This window comes from Cyprinus carpio, unplaced genomic scaffold (genome assembly GCF_018340385.1).
Source record: "Cyprinus carpio isolate SPL01 unplaced genomic scaffold, ASM1834038v1 S000006811, whole genome shotgun sequence".
In the NCBI taxonomy this organism is placed as follows: Eukaryota; Metazoa; Chordata; class Actinopteri; order Cypriniformes; family Cyprinidae; genus Cyprinus; species Cyprinus carpio.
This window is the reverse complement of record NW_024879397.1, coordinates 941740-956224: the sequence shown is the minus strand read 5'-3', so window position 1 is coordinate 956224 and position 14485 is coordinate 941740. Positions and strand designations below refer to the sequence as shown.

Sequence of the window (14485 nt, the reverse complement as noted above, 5' to 3'; positions counted from 1 at the left end):
ATAATTATAATTGAATATTGGCCTTTAGATGTGTTCAGGCCAGGATTCTTATAAAACGTGTGAAATTTGGGGCAGATTGGGCTTTTTATGGAAGGTTTAGATCAACTTCCTGTTTCATAGTGTTAATATCATCCTTTAGCACTTAGTAAGTGTTGCTAGCATGTTTGAGAATATTTCTAGCATGATTAGCACACAATGGCATATTTTACGGTGTTGGTAATAGTGCATAAAAGTATTAAAACATGTCACTTCCTGTTGTCAGTAGGTGGCACTATAACTATAACCAAATATGAGCATGTAGATATCTTCAGGCCAGGACTCTAATCAAACTTGTGAAGCTTGAGGCAGATTGGACATTGTATGCACGAGTTACAGTAATGTTCTACTTCATTGCATTAATAGCATGCTTTAACACTGAGCTAAGTGTTGCTAGCATGTTTTAGTATGTTTTTAACATGTTGCCAATGTATTTAACACTTCCTGACACTTTTTAATATGTTGCCAGGAGTCCATAACAGTGTTAAACATGACACTTCCTATTGCCAGTAGGTGGCGCTATGACTATAACCCGAATAAGGGCATGTTGATGTGTGTTCCTGACAGGACTCTTGTCAAACGTTTGAAGTTTGGGGCAGATTGATCATTGCTTGCCTGAGTTACAGCAATTTCCTTTTTTACGGCATTAGTAGCATGCTTTAGCACTTAGCTAAATGCTACTAGCATGTATAAGTATGTTTCTAGCATGTTTCCAGCCTATTTAACACTTGTTGACACTTTTTAATATGTTCCTAGGAGTCCATTACAGTGTTAACCATGTCACTTCCTTTTACAAGCAGGTGGCGCTATGTCTATAACTGAATTTGGGAATGGGTGTTTGTTCAGGGCATAACACCTATCAAACGTATGAAGTTTGGTGCAGATCGGACATTGCTTGCCTGAGTTACAACAACTTCCTGTTTCGTAGTATTAATAGCATGCTTTAGCACTTAGTTAATGTTGTTAGCATGTTTGAGAATATTTCTAGCATGTTTAGCACACAATGGCATATTTTTTTGTTTGCTAATAGTGCATATCAGTGAAAAACATGTCACTTCCTGTTACCAGTAGGTGGCGCTATAGCTATAACCAAATATGAGCATGTAGATATCTTCAGGCCAGGACTCTAATCAAACTTGTGAAGCTTGAGGCAGATTGGACATAGTATGCACGAGTTACAGTAATGTTCTATGCCAGCCTATTTAACACGTTGATGCTTTTTATTATTTTGCAAGGAGTCCATAACAGTGTTAAACATTCCACTTCCTGTTGCCATCAGGTGGCGCTATGACTATAATCAAATACAGGCATGTTGATGTGTTCAGGACAGGACTCTTGTGAAAGGTGTGAAGTTTGGGGCAGATCGGATATTGCTAGCCTGAGTTACAGCAACTTCCTTTTTCACTGTATTAGTAGCATGCTTTAGCACTTAGCTAAGTGCTACTAGCATGTTTTAGTATGTTTTTAACATGTTGCCAGTGTATTTAGCACTTCCTGTCACTTTTTAATATGTTGGCAGGAGTCCATAACAGTGTTAAACATGACACTTCCTGTTGCCAGTAGGTGGCGCTATGACTATAACCCGAATAAGGGCATGTTGATGTGTTCCGGACAGGACTCTTGTCAAACGTTTAAATTTTGGGGCAGATTGATCATTGCTTGCCTGAGTTACAGCAATTTCCTTTTTTACGGCATTAGTAGCATGCTTTAGCACTTAGCTAAGTGCTACTAGCATGTATAAGTATGTTTCTAGCATGTTGCCAGCCTATTTATCACCTGTTTACACTTTTTAATATGTTCCTAGGAGTCCATTACAGTGTTAACCATGTCACTTCCTGTTACAAGCAGGTGGCGCTATGTCTATAACTGAATTTGTGAATGGGTGTTTGTTCAGGGCATAACAACTATCAAACGTATGAAGTTTGGGGGAGATCAGATATTGCTTGCCTGAGTTACAACAACTTCCTGTTTCATAGTATTAATAGCATGTTTTAGCACTTAGTTAATGTTGTTAGCATGTTTGGAATATTTCTAGCATTTTTAGCACACAATGGCATACTTTTTTGTTTGCTAATAGTGCATATCAGTGAAAAACATGTCACTTCCTGTTGCCAGTAGGTGGCGCTATAGCTATAACCAAATATGAACATGTAGATGTCTTCAGGCCAGGACTCTAATCAAACATGTGAAGTTTGAGGCAGATTGGATAATGTATGCTTGAGTTACAGTAATGTTCTATTTCACTGCATTAATAGCATGCTTTAACACTGAGCTAAGTGTTGCTAGCATGTTTTAGCATGCTTCTAGAATTTTGCCAGCCTATTTAACACATGTTGATGCTTTTTATTATTTTGCAAGGAGTCCATAACAGTGTTTAACAAGACACTTCCTGTTGCCAATAGGTGGCGCCATGACTATAACCGAATACGGGCATGTTGATGTGTTCAGGACAGGACTCTTGTCAAACGTTTGAAGTTTGGGGCAGATCGGACATTGCTGGCCTGAGTTACAGCAACTTCCTTTTTCACTGAATTAGTAGCATGCTTTAGCACTTAGCTAAGTGTTGCTAGCATGTTTTAGCATGTTTCTAGCATGTTTCCAGCCTATTTAACACTTGTTGACACTTTTTAATATGTTCCTAGGAGTCCATAACAGTTTTAACCATGTCACTTCCTGTTGCCAGCAGGTGGCGCTATGACTATAACTGAATTTGGTTATGAGTGTTTGTTCAGGACAAAACACCTATCACACATGTGAAGTTTGGGGCAGATCGGACATTGCTTGCCTGAGTTACAGCAACTTCCTGTTTCACAGCGAAACATCAAACTTTGACAGGCCGCCAGGGACACACCCCTTGACGAAAACTCAAAACCTTCGCAATTTAACATCACAAAGGTCTTATGATAACACTCACCAAATTTGAAGACAATCCGATTAAAACTGTAGGAGGAGTTCGTCAAAGTACGAGGCAAGCGAAATGGCAAAAACTGCACAAAAATCCTACAGGAAATTCAAAATAACTTACTTCCTGTTGGGTTTTGGATTTTGTACCAAGAGACTTTTTTGTAGATAATGGTGTGCTACACGTGTGTACCAATTTTCATGCATGTACATGAAACGTAGCTCGAGGCGCACTCCGTTGAAATTTAATAGGTGGCACTATCGAGCCATTTTGCCACACCCACTTCTGAAACCTATATCAGATGTAAATTTTCGCCAGTTCTGATGCGTGTGCAAAGTTTCGTGAGTTTTGGAGCATGTTTAGGCCCTCAAAAATGTGACTCATTGCGGAGAAGAAGAAGAAGAATAATAAACGGAGCAATTCCAAGAGGGTCCTCGCACTGCAGTGCTCGGGCCCTAATAAAAAGTGCCTCACACAGCTCCGAGGGGTGAATAAGGGCCTCCTGTAGCGAATCCATGTGTTTTTGTAAAAAAAAAAAAATATATACATATTTAAAATGTTATTTAAAACATATTTAAACACTTTTCTCTCACTTCTGTGAGAGCCGTTCCGGGTGGATGAAGTAGGACATAGGAGTCATGCATGCATCGGTGATTAGTGACGAACACAGAAGAGCGGAGGAGAGACAACAATACACCTGTCACGAAGTAGAAGAACAAAATTAGGCTTGCACGTATGATAGTCAGTGGAAGTGAGAAAAAAGTGTTTATAATGTTTTAAATGTGGATATTTTTCTTACAAAAATGCATCGATTTGCTACAGGAAGCATTTATTCACCGCTCAGAGCCATGTGAGACACATTTTATTGATGGTTGGGTGCATTTTATTTGACTATTTTTGGACTGCTGAGAAAAAAACACACCTGTCTACTGCCATTAAATAACTTGGAAGAGCCAGGACAATGTTTAATTTAACTCAGATTGGATTCGTCTGAAAGAAGAAAATCATATACACATAGGATGCCTTGAGAATGAGTAAAACTTGGCCTAATTTTCATTTTTGGGTGAACTAACCCTTTAAGCAAAGTTGCTAATGGCCAATATGCCAGCACTGAACATTTTTCAGGATTCACAACAGTATTCAGCAAAATAATAAAGAATAGCAATGTCCATAAACAGGGTTTCTGCTGGTTTTATGAAGATAAATTCAAGACTTTATAAAGACCTTTTAAATACCAATTATAGAAAATTCAAGGAATAAAACTGAAGGGAAAATAATGTCAAATTATGTTCTCTAAAGTTTGAAGCTGTTTTCCAATGCAAATATCTACATTTTCTTAAAGGGTTCAACCAAAAAAGAAAAAGAAAGAAAATTGTCATTTACTAAACCTCAAGTCGTTCTAAACCTGAATGAGTTTATTTCTGTTAGTCCCAGTCCCAGATACTATAACACAGTACACACCCCACAACGTGTTACAACTTCAGATCACCCAGATTTCTTCTTCTTCTATTACCTGGACCACATCACCGCAGATCGCTGGCGCCCAACTTTACCATCCAGACGATGCTTTTAAATGACACAACACAGAATTATAACAAAATAAAAGGAAATTTAACACATTTGTGTCGTTTGTTATTGTATGGCTATTTATATAAGATATAGCTATGCTATTATTACTTTTATTCTAAAGTGTATAGTTTTGAACGTATGCAATTTGCTTCTGAACGTATATTCACCATAGACTGTATAAAACAGATATTCACGCAGCATTACACTGGGTTCTGGTGAGGCACTTGAATGACTAACGTTACTTCAGAAAACTGAAAGAAGAGTTTGTAACGTTACCTTCAGAACTTCATCTGAACCAAGCTCATGTCAGCGATATCAAATATAACGTTAAAGGGATAGTTCACCCAAAAATCTAAATTATGTCATTAATGACTCACCCTCATGTCGTTCCAAACCCGTGAGACCTCCGTTCATCTTCGGAACACAGTATAAGATATTTTAGATTTAGTCCGAGACCTTTCTGTCCCTCCATTGAGAATGTATGTACGGTATACTGTCCACGTCCAGAAAGGTAATAAAAACATCTTCAAAGTAGTCCATGTGACATCAGAGGGTCCGTTAGAATTTTTTGAAGCATCGAAAATACATTTTGGTCCAAAAATATCAAAAACTACGACTTTATTCAGCACTTGACTTCTTTCCCGGGTCTGTTATGAGCGCATTCACAAGACTGCAGTTTAGTGATATCCGGTTCGCGAACGAATCACTCGATGTAACCGGATCTTCTTGAACCAGTTCACCAAATCGAACTGAATCGTTTGAAACGGTTCGCATCAACAATAAACATTAATCCACAAATGACTTAAGCTGTTAACTTTTTTAACATGGCTGACACTCCCTCTGAGTTCAAATAAACCAATATCCCGGAGTAATTCATTTACTCAAACAGTACACTGACTGAACCGAGCCAGATAACGAACGAAACATTGATTATTGTATTGTATTACAATACATACATACAATACATTTAGAGTTCGTAAAATACACACTGATGTCAAAGGAAGAGGCAATAATAATCCTTTCCATTATAATTAGACACGTTTTATTCATATCAGATACACATTGTGTAAGTAACTTAAAAGTTGATGTCAAAGGAAGAGGCAATCCCCAGCCACTTACTTTTATGTATTTCGGGAGAAGTGGATGAATTCACGTGTTGGAAATCCAAACAGATCCGATTCTCTGAACTGCGTCTGCGGCACAAACTAAGATGGCGGCGCCCACCGCGCATACAGCTCAACTAACGCGATCGTTATAAAGGTGTTTAAACAACAAAACACTTCCACTTGCATATATTTGACAATCGGAATATCAGCTATTTCATGCCATATCTAACAAATTTGTGAATATTTTGAATAAAAAAGGAAAAATGACATAAAAGCAGATCATCAATCATTCAGCTCTGTTGTTGTTGCGGTATGTCACGTGACAAGCAATGACGCGTCACCATGGAAACCATAAAGCGACACATTCTAAATAACGGTCGCCTTGAAAAACTCACGCTGGGGGGTCAGCCAGAATATTTTAAACTTACGTGTGAAAGGGTTAATTCAATACTTGTTAAATGGTGTTTGCAGAAAAGTCTGATACAAATAAAAAAATATTATATATATATATATATATATATATATATATATATATATATTAATTCATTTAGTAATTTTGTCCCAGGCATTACTAGATTACGTCAGCGTCAATCTCAATCAAGTTACGTACATCACGCACAGCAACACAACGTAGAACAATAATTATTCAGCATGACACAGAAATGCTTTACCGAGTAATTCGTGTTTCTGACACGTGTTTGTGAGCGGCTTAGACATACTTGTGTTTGTTTGTGATGCTGAGTAATGATCGAGTTGTTCCTGATGTAGGTGTAATGTTAGTGTTCGAGAGGGAATAGGTGGATATCGAGTGGCTCGTGCAGAATTGTAACACTGATTTTGCACGTAGAACAACAAAATATAAGTTTGTGTGCTTTGAGACTGGGCATAAAATCGATTTGCTGTACATTTCACGCGACGGGAGGGTTGTTGTTATTTAGATGTGTCACTTTATGGTTTCCATGGTGACGCGTCATTGCTTGCCAAAAAATACAGAGATATGAATTGTTGCTCATATCGCTCAGACCTATACAGAAGTGTACTGGAGTTTTAATTAAAGTGCATTTAAATAGCATAAAAAAATGTAAACTGTTTACACTATTTTTATACCCTCATATGTCACCAGATGTCACCAAAATGTTGGTTTTTGGCTCTGAACTTACTGGAATGATTTGTTTTTACTGAAGTATAAGAAATATTAAATATTACATAAATAAGCATATTTTACATTAAATATGGTACTTTTAGAGCCAAATAAATAATAATAAAAAAATACATTTTTTATTTTATTGAAGACAGTGATATGACATTTATTGAAAAAAACAAAAGGACAAATTAAGGGCTGCTGTGTGAAGGATGCTTGAGGAAATGTAAGAAATAAAAATAATGAAATTTGCATCTAATTAATGGCAATATTTTGATGGAGTCTTTTATAAAACCCAGCACTGTAGTGTTTTTCTTTAATATCACAGCTGCTGTGACTGCTAGAATCTAGAAGTGCTTCTCTCATTACTGCACACCAGTATTAGAGTACAATCAGGATAAAGACACGAGTCCCTCCGAGATTTCAGACAAATCAATAATGAATGCAACTTCCACAGGCATATAGAAATATATAGAAAAATATGAGGTGGAAAGAATGGTCTTTTATCTCACACTCGAGGTTAAAGACTCACCAATATGAGGGTAAAGGTCCACAATATTGATACAAATATTTATAACTTATATTTATAACTAAAGTAATATGTTTTGCATAATATCTGGGTTAATTATTGTCTAAAACAACCCCTTCAGCAATGTTTGTACCATATTCTGCTTTGATAAAATAATTTAATTTTATTAACTGAGTACATTGCAAAATGGATTTATAAAACAAAAATACAGGAATATTTCATTATAAAGGAAAAGATTGTGAAAGATTCTTACACTGCTTGAAGATCTCATAGTAACTTAATATGACTTTACAGCATCTCAATTAAATTATAATTGTTTATATTTTGTGAGTGATTTAATATTTTTAAATATGATGTTTCATTAAAAATATGGTGATCATCTCTTTTTCCCCAAATATACTCCTTTTCATATTCTTCAGTTATTTGAATTCTGATTCTTAATTTATTTGAAATATGTTTAATTACTTTGAACAACCTTTGTTTAAAATATAAGCCTTTTAATGATTCTCATTTGTCTGTAATAATTTTAATTTTAATAATTTTTACATGAGTTCATCTTTAGCCCCATTGTAAACTACCAAACACCAGTCACAAAATATTAATTATCAAATAAAATTATTATAATTATATATTAATTCAGTGTGAGAAAAAATGAAGAGTGATGTCTATTTTCCAAATACACCTGCTCTCTCAACCTCCCCACAATCTTAAACACCAGAGTAATATGTCATAGTTATACTGTAATGTTACTCTTAATATTTTAACATTATTGCATGTATAGTACTACAAAAGGTTTGAAGAATGAAAATGATAAACTAGTTCAGTATCAGGAATCATGTCAGTAGAGAGCATTTCAATTAGTTTCTTATCTTGTGCTTGTGCTGGCAAGTTAAAATCTCTATAGCACTGATCCTGGTGTATAGAAAAAGTAGTGCTCATACAAACACCACACACAAACACACTCTCACCCTAAAACTTAAACACAGTCTCAGAGATCATTCATGTTCTTCACTCTCTGCAGGCTGTATGACTGCAGTATTGGAGAGGAAGGCTGTGCTGCTCTGATTTCAGCTCTGAGATCAAACCCCTCACACCTGACAGAACTGGATCTGAGCTATAATACACCAGGAGACTCAGGAGTGAAGCTGCTCTCTGCTCTACTGAAGGATCCACTCTGTAAACTGAAGAAACTATGGTGAGTGTTATTATATTATTGAACACAACAAACAGTGTGAAAGTACTGCCAAACAAAATCATTTCATGTTAAAGGGATAGTTCACCCAAAAATTAAAATTCTGTCATCACTTTACTTTTCTTCAAGACATTTCAAAACATTATGACTTTATTTGTAAAAATTATGACTTTATTTGGAAAATAAAAGAAGATATTTTGAGAAATGTTTTTGTCCACACAATGGAAAGCAATGGTGCCCAAACTTTGGTTGCCAACAATATTCAAAAATATCATGTTTTGTGTTTCACAGAGAAGAAAGAAGCTCATACAGGTTATGGAACGACATACAGGGAAGAAAAATTATGACAATTTATATTTTTGGGTGAACGATTCCTTTAAAAATCAAATGTAAATGATCAAATACAATGATTAGACTGAATGTGCCCAAAACAAATGTATGTTGTATATATAGGGCTGCAACAAACGATTATTTCGATACTCGATTAATCTAACGATTATTAGAACGATTGATTGACTAATCGCTGATTATTTCACTGAATAATCAATAGAATTTTATGATTATTCAGCTCTTGCAATTAGTTAAGATATGTTATACATAAAAAAATACATAAAAGGTAGTCTAATCACTTCAGCTTTGGGAAATAATATTATGTAATTACAATTATTATACATTAATGTATACAAACAAAAAATAATATTTGACACACAAAATGAGATGACACAAGAGAATCCTTCTTATTTACCATTTAATTACTATATGAAAAATAACTGAATGACACATCATTCTGCCTAACATCTCTTTTTGTACAGAATAGAATATGGATAAGAAACAAAAATAAAGGGAAGTGATTAGATGTTTTATTTTTGGAGATAAAACAATTTTATTTCACAATATACACTACCAGTCAAAAAAACATTTTTGAAACAGTAACATTGTTTTTAAAGAAGTCTTTCTGCTCATCAAGCCTGCATGTATTGATCCAAAGTACAGCAAAAACACTCAAATTTTGTTAAAAAACTATTTAAAATAACTGTTTTTTTATTTGGACTATATTGTTAAAATTTATTCCTGCGCTTTCAAGGCTGAATTTTTAGCATCATTACTCAAGTCACATGATCCTTCCGAATCATTCTAATATTCTGATTTGCTGCTCACAAAAATATAAAATACAAATAAAAATGATATTGACTCCAAGCTTTTGAATGGTATGGTGTATAATGTTACAGAAGCTTTTCATTTCAGATAAATTGATGGATCTTTCTATTCATCAAAGAATCCTGAAAAATAAATAAATAAATAAATAATAATAAATAAAATAAATAAATAATGAATAAATAAATAATAAATGTACTCAGCTGTTTTAAATATTGATAATAATAATAATAATAATAATAATAATAATAATAATAATAATAATAATAAATGTTTCTTGAGCAGCAAATCAGCATATTAGACTGAAGAAAATTCAGCTTTGATCACAAGAATAAATTACATTTTAAAATATATTCAAATAGAAAGCAGTTAATTTTTAAATCGTAAAAAATATTTCACAATATTACTGATTTTGCTGTATTTTGGATCAAATAAATGCAGGCTTGGTGAGCAAGAAGAGACGTTCTTTTAAAAAAAAAAAAAACATTACAAATCTTAACGTTCCCGTTCAGAAACTTTTGACTGGTAGAGTAATCTCTCTTAAAATCGGATGCCATTTGCTCCATAGACAGTAAAAGAAAAGAAATGGACACAGCAACACCGTTGGATTTTAACGGAGACAAGTGAAGTCAATTAGAAAGCACGCACTTCCTGGGGGTCTAGCGTCCCTGCGCAGACTCAAACTCAGCTTGATGATGTAAATGTCCACGTGAGCAACCTGTCTGGACAATTGTAAGTCTTCTAATCGCTGACTTACAATTGTCAGAGAAATTCTAAAATCACCCACCGAATCTTGCAGACGTTGTTGAATAATTTTGTCCCGTTGCTTTTCTGGACTCTCTATGGGCTTCTCCCTTGACTTCATGCCTCCACGTCCCCCCCGATAGCCTCATAGGACAGTAAAAGATTGCCTGCTAGCTTCTCCTCCTGTCCATACGGTAATTTCTCTACTGTGTGACAGAGAGTCGCAGGTTATGACGCAATCGTTAGCCTATTTTACAAAAACTGCTTCTACGGGGCAATGACGTAAGATACAAGGTAATGGGGCCTTTTATACATTTTCGTGTTTCTTTAGAAATAATGAATGGACAAATGGAGTCTTTAAACGCCTCAGATGTAAAGTTATTCGCTGTCAAAGTGACGCCAAAATGAATGGGAGTCAATGGAATGCTAACAGCAGGGGGGGTCCGCTAGCCAATGGCGGCGCCAAGGACGCTTCAATAAAATATGAAACCCTGCCCCCCTGGTTTGCTCTGAAGCAGCTGAGCGCTGTCTCTTCTTCTCTTGAATTACATCAGGGAGGGCTGAATTACAGTCTTGCGCTACAGCGCCACACTGGTCAAACCGCATTATTGCAGGCTCTAAATTAGGTCAAATTAAATCAAATTACTACTCGACAACAAAAATATTTGTCGACAATTTTTTATTGATAATGTCGACTAATCGTTTCAGCCCTATTTGTATATACACTTATAGACCATTGAACAAAAAAGTACATACAGTAAGAGTGAGCCAAAATTCTATACATTTGCAGTAATTAATTGGCCATAGTTTCAGATATAAAGTACTGTATATATAATATATATATAATATATATATATATATATATATATATATATATATATTTGCTGCATATAGAATTACAGTGTACTGAACTGAACATTGTCCTGTACATTAAGAGTAAAATACTGGCAGCACATTTGTCTGTAGTTTACTGTAATTGTTCAGTACTTCAGCCACTTTACAGTGTTACTGTAATACACTATATAAACATACAGATAAATAATTACAACAATTACAGATTGACAAATCTTTCTCAGATTCATGAATAACAGATTTACATGAACTCAGTGGCACCAAGTCTTATACATTTTAATCTGTCTGAAGAGTAATTATATCAGAGGAAACAGCATTCATAAATGATTTTTTTTTTGAAGTATGGTCTGCACCTCTCACTCTTAGATTCATCTTTGAGCAACTGATGTTATGTATTTAGTATCTCTGAACTGGATTCTTAATGTTTAATTATGTAGTTATCATGATACATTCTTACCTGACAAATACATATTATATTTGATTTACTGATGATCTCTCTGAACCTCATCATGACTAGTAGATCATGTGGAGGCTGATGTTTCCTCAAATCTGTGTCCATGACAGAAACAGACTAAAGGCTCACGGGATGAATGGAGAAGCAGGAACATCATCAGAGACCTTTTGATTTTCTGTCTATCGATGACTTAGCAAGTGTGCTGAAGTGACTAACAAACTACACTTTTGTTCTGAGCAAGCAGTAGACGAGCGATTTAAAGATATAAGTTAACCTTGCTCCTCTGACTAAGTTCAGATCGGAGAGTTTGTAAAAGTGAGATCCATGACCTCCGGTCGGTGTGAGACTCAAATGTGACAACGAGTCCCTGATGAATGAATAATTGAAAGTATTCACCTTATTCTTAAACACAGAAGTAAGCGATGAGTGAGACTTCTAGTTCATTAGCTGCTATAGCGAAATAATGAGAAGAATTACAAAGCGCAGTAAACGGTAAAACTGTTTGCACTACAAACCAGTGCATTCATAATTAAGATAACACATTAAAATAATATGGTAAGACACACCAATTTGTAATATCAAGCAGCAAAACAAGCTGTTTTGTACAGCTAAAAATAGCTGGAAGGAAATGAGATCAGAAGCAAGACCCATAAAAATTTACAAATGGATAGGAAGTCCAGAATAATCAGATATCTCAATTAATTTTAACCAATATTTGTGATTAGTTACTAATTAGAAACACATTCTAAAATTTAATAATCACTTGAAAATTAGAGTCAGATTAAACATAGAGCTACAATAAAATTTTAACTCGATCCAAATTAAGTGAACTTTAAAGAAGCGCAAGTAAAATATATGTCATATTTATACTATAATGTTACTCTTATTTTTAAACATCATCACCTATATAGTATTATAAACTAGTTCAGCATCACAATCAGGAATCATGTGGGGAGAGTGCATTTAAATTAATGTTTTAGCTGCTGGCAAGTTAAAATCCTCTATAGCACTGATCCTGGTGTCTCAGAGATCATTCATGTTCTTCACTCTCTGGCAGGCTGATTAAGTGCAGTATTGGAGAGCGAAGGCTGTGCTGCTCTGATTTCAGCTCTGAGATCAAAACCCCTCACACCTGACAGAACTGTATCTGAGCCTTAATTTGTAAACCAGGAGACTCAGGAGTGAAGCTGCTCTTTGCTCTACTGAAGGATCCACACTGTAAACTGAAGAAACTATAGTAAGTTATTGAGTCAGTGCTTTTCATTTATTATCTTGTATTAAATCAGATCTTAGTGTATTTTAACTTTCTCTTTATTGTACAGTATTTGACAGTGGAAACTCCACAAGCTCAAACAACTGAATCAAAAACAACACGTCCCTGATCAAGACTGTCACCTGGACAAATGCTGATATATGTAGTGAATTTGCTTTCATCACCTTAGGGAGGTGAAATAGTGCAGTGATGGGTACATGTCACGTTGACGTTATGATGTTTGGATCACATGTCTCTTAAGGTTGTGGTTATGAGTACATCACCATAAGAAAGATTGGTGTGAAACCCTAACTTGTAGAGCCTCTTTCTGTATCATTCACACAAGGAAGACACAAGAGTAATAAAATTAGTTGTATTAAGAAATGATAGACAAATGTAATCAATAACTACTAAATAAATACATGAATGAAAAAGCAAAAAGTAATAAAGTAATAAAGTGCATAAGTGATTAGTCGGGTGTTGCTTTGTCAGAGCTGTGTGGACCCTCCCTTCTTTCCTCCTGTGAAACTTATTTGCATAGTCCAAAACACACCTTTAGAAAAAGTGTCACTTAAGTTTTACCGGTGCATTTTCACTTTCCAAACCAATACTTTCAGGCAATGTTATGAACACTTTACCCAGAATACTTTCGGCAATGTTACAATGTAACACTAACAGAATACTTTCGGCAATGACACAATTCTATAATGATACAATTTACTCGATGCTTTTTTTTTATGACATTGAGATTTATTTTTTGTTTATTTATTTTATTTTGCAAAAATGTAACATAAATAGGTTTAGCAAAACAAAACAGAAAAAATATTTTGAGCATCCTTATTCTTTTCTTTATTTTCTAAAATAATCACAATTCTGAAGTGGCAACAGTGGGGAAAATCATAAAGTGTATGTTATAGACACTGATTGAAAAGTATAAACTGAAAAACAAAACTGGAATGGAAAGTAAAGACCCCTTCAAGAGTCACGTGACGTGCTCATGAACCTAGTCGCACTTGAGTAGAGCTCCGTACGTTTGGCCCCTTTTTGCTGATTTTTTCGGTTTATTTTAAAAAAGTTAACTTCATTTATAATACTTATTTCCTGATGGCGTACAATCGGAAACAGCAGGAGATGTCTCCGTCGGCCTCTTCGATTTTAAGGAAGAAATCCAAGCCACCGACCACGGATGATATGGTGGATTAAAAAGGCGAATACTGTTGCGCACTTGAGGACATTCTAAGAAACCGAGTTGACAGCGATGCGGAACGAAATTCGCTTCTCACATGTCAGTTGTTCAGTCGCTATGCTCCAAACGGATCTTCTTACAGGGGAGATGAGAGGGAGAACAAAAGAAAGTTGGTCGCAGATCATGATAGGCGATGTAGCCGCGCTCGAGCAACAGGTCGTGGAATTACAGGGATCGACAATAGACGCAGTAATCTGCGTCTGGTGGATTGCATGAAGGGTTCCGAAAGGACGACCTAATGGGTTTGAAAAAGATCGCGATCGAAGTGGCTTCCGTCTCTGCTGGGCCAAAGGATTGAAGTGGAACG

The 14485-nt window shown here is 35.4% G+C and overlaps 1 pseudogene; it reads left to right on the top strand.

Annotated features, from left to right (window-relative positions):
- The window catches only part of LOC109101285, a 51876-nt pseudogene that overhangs the window by 19640 nt on the left and 17751 nt on the right, over window positions 1–14485 (top strand).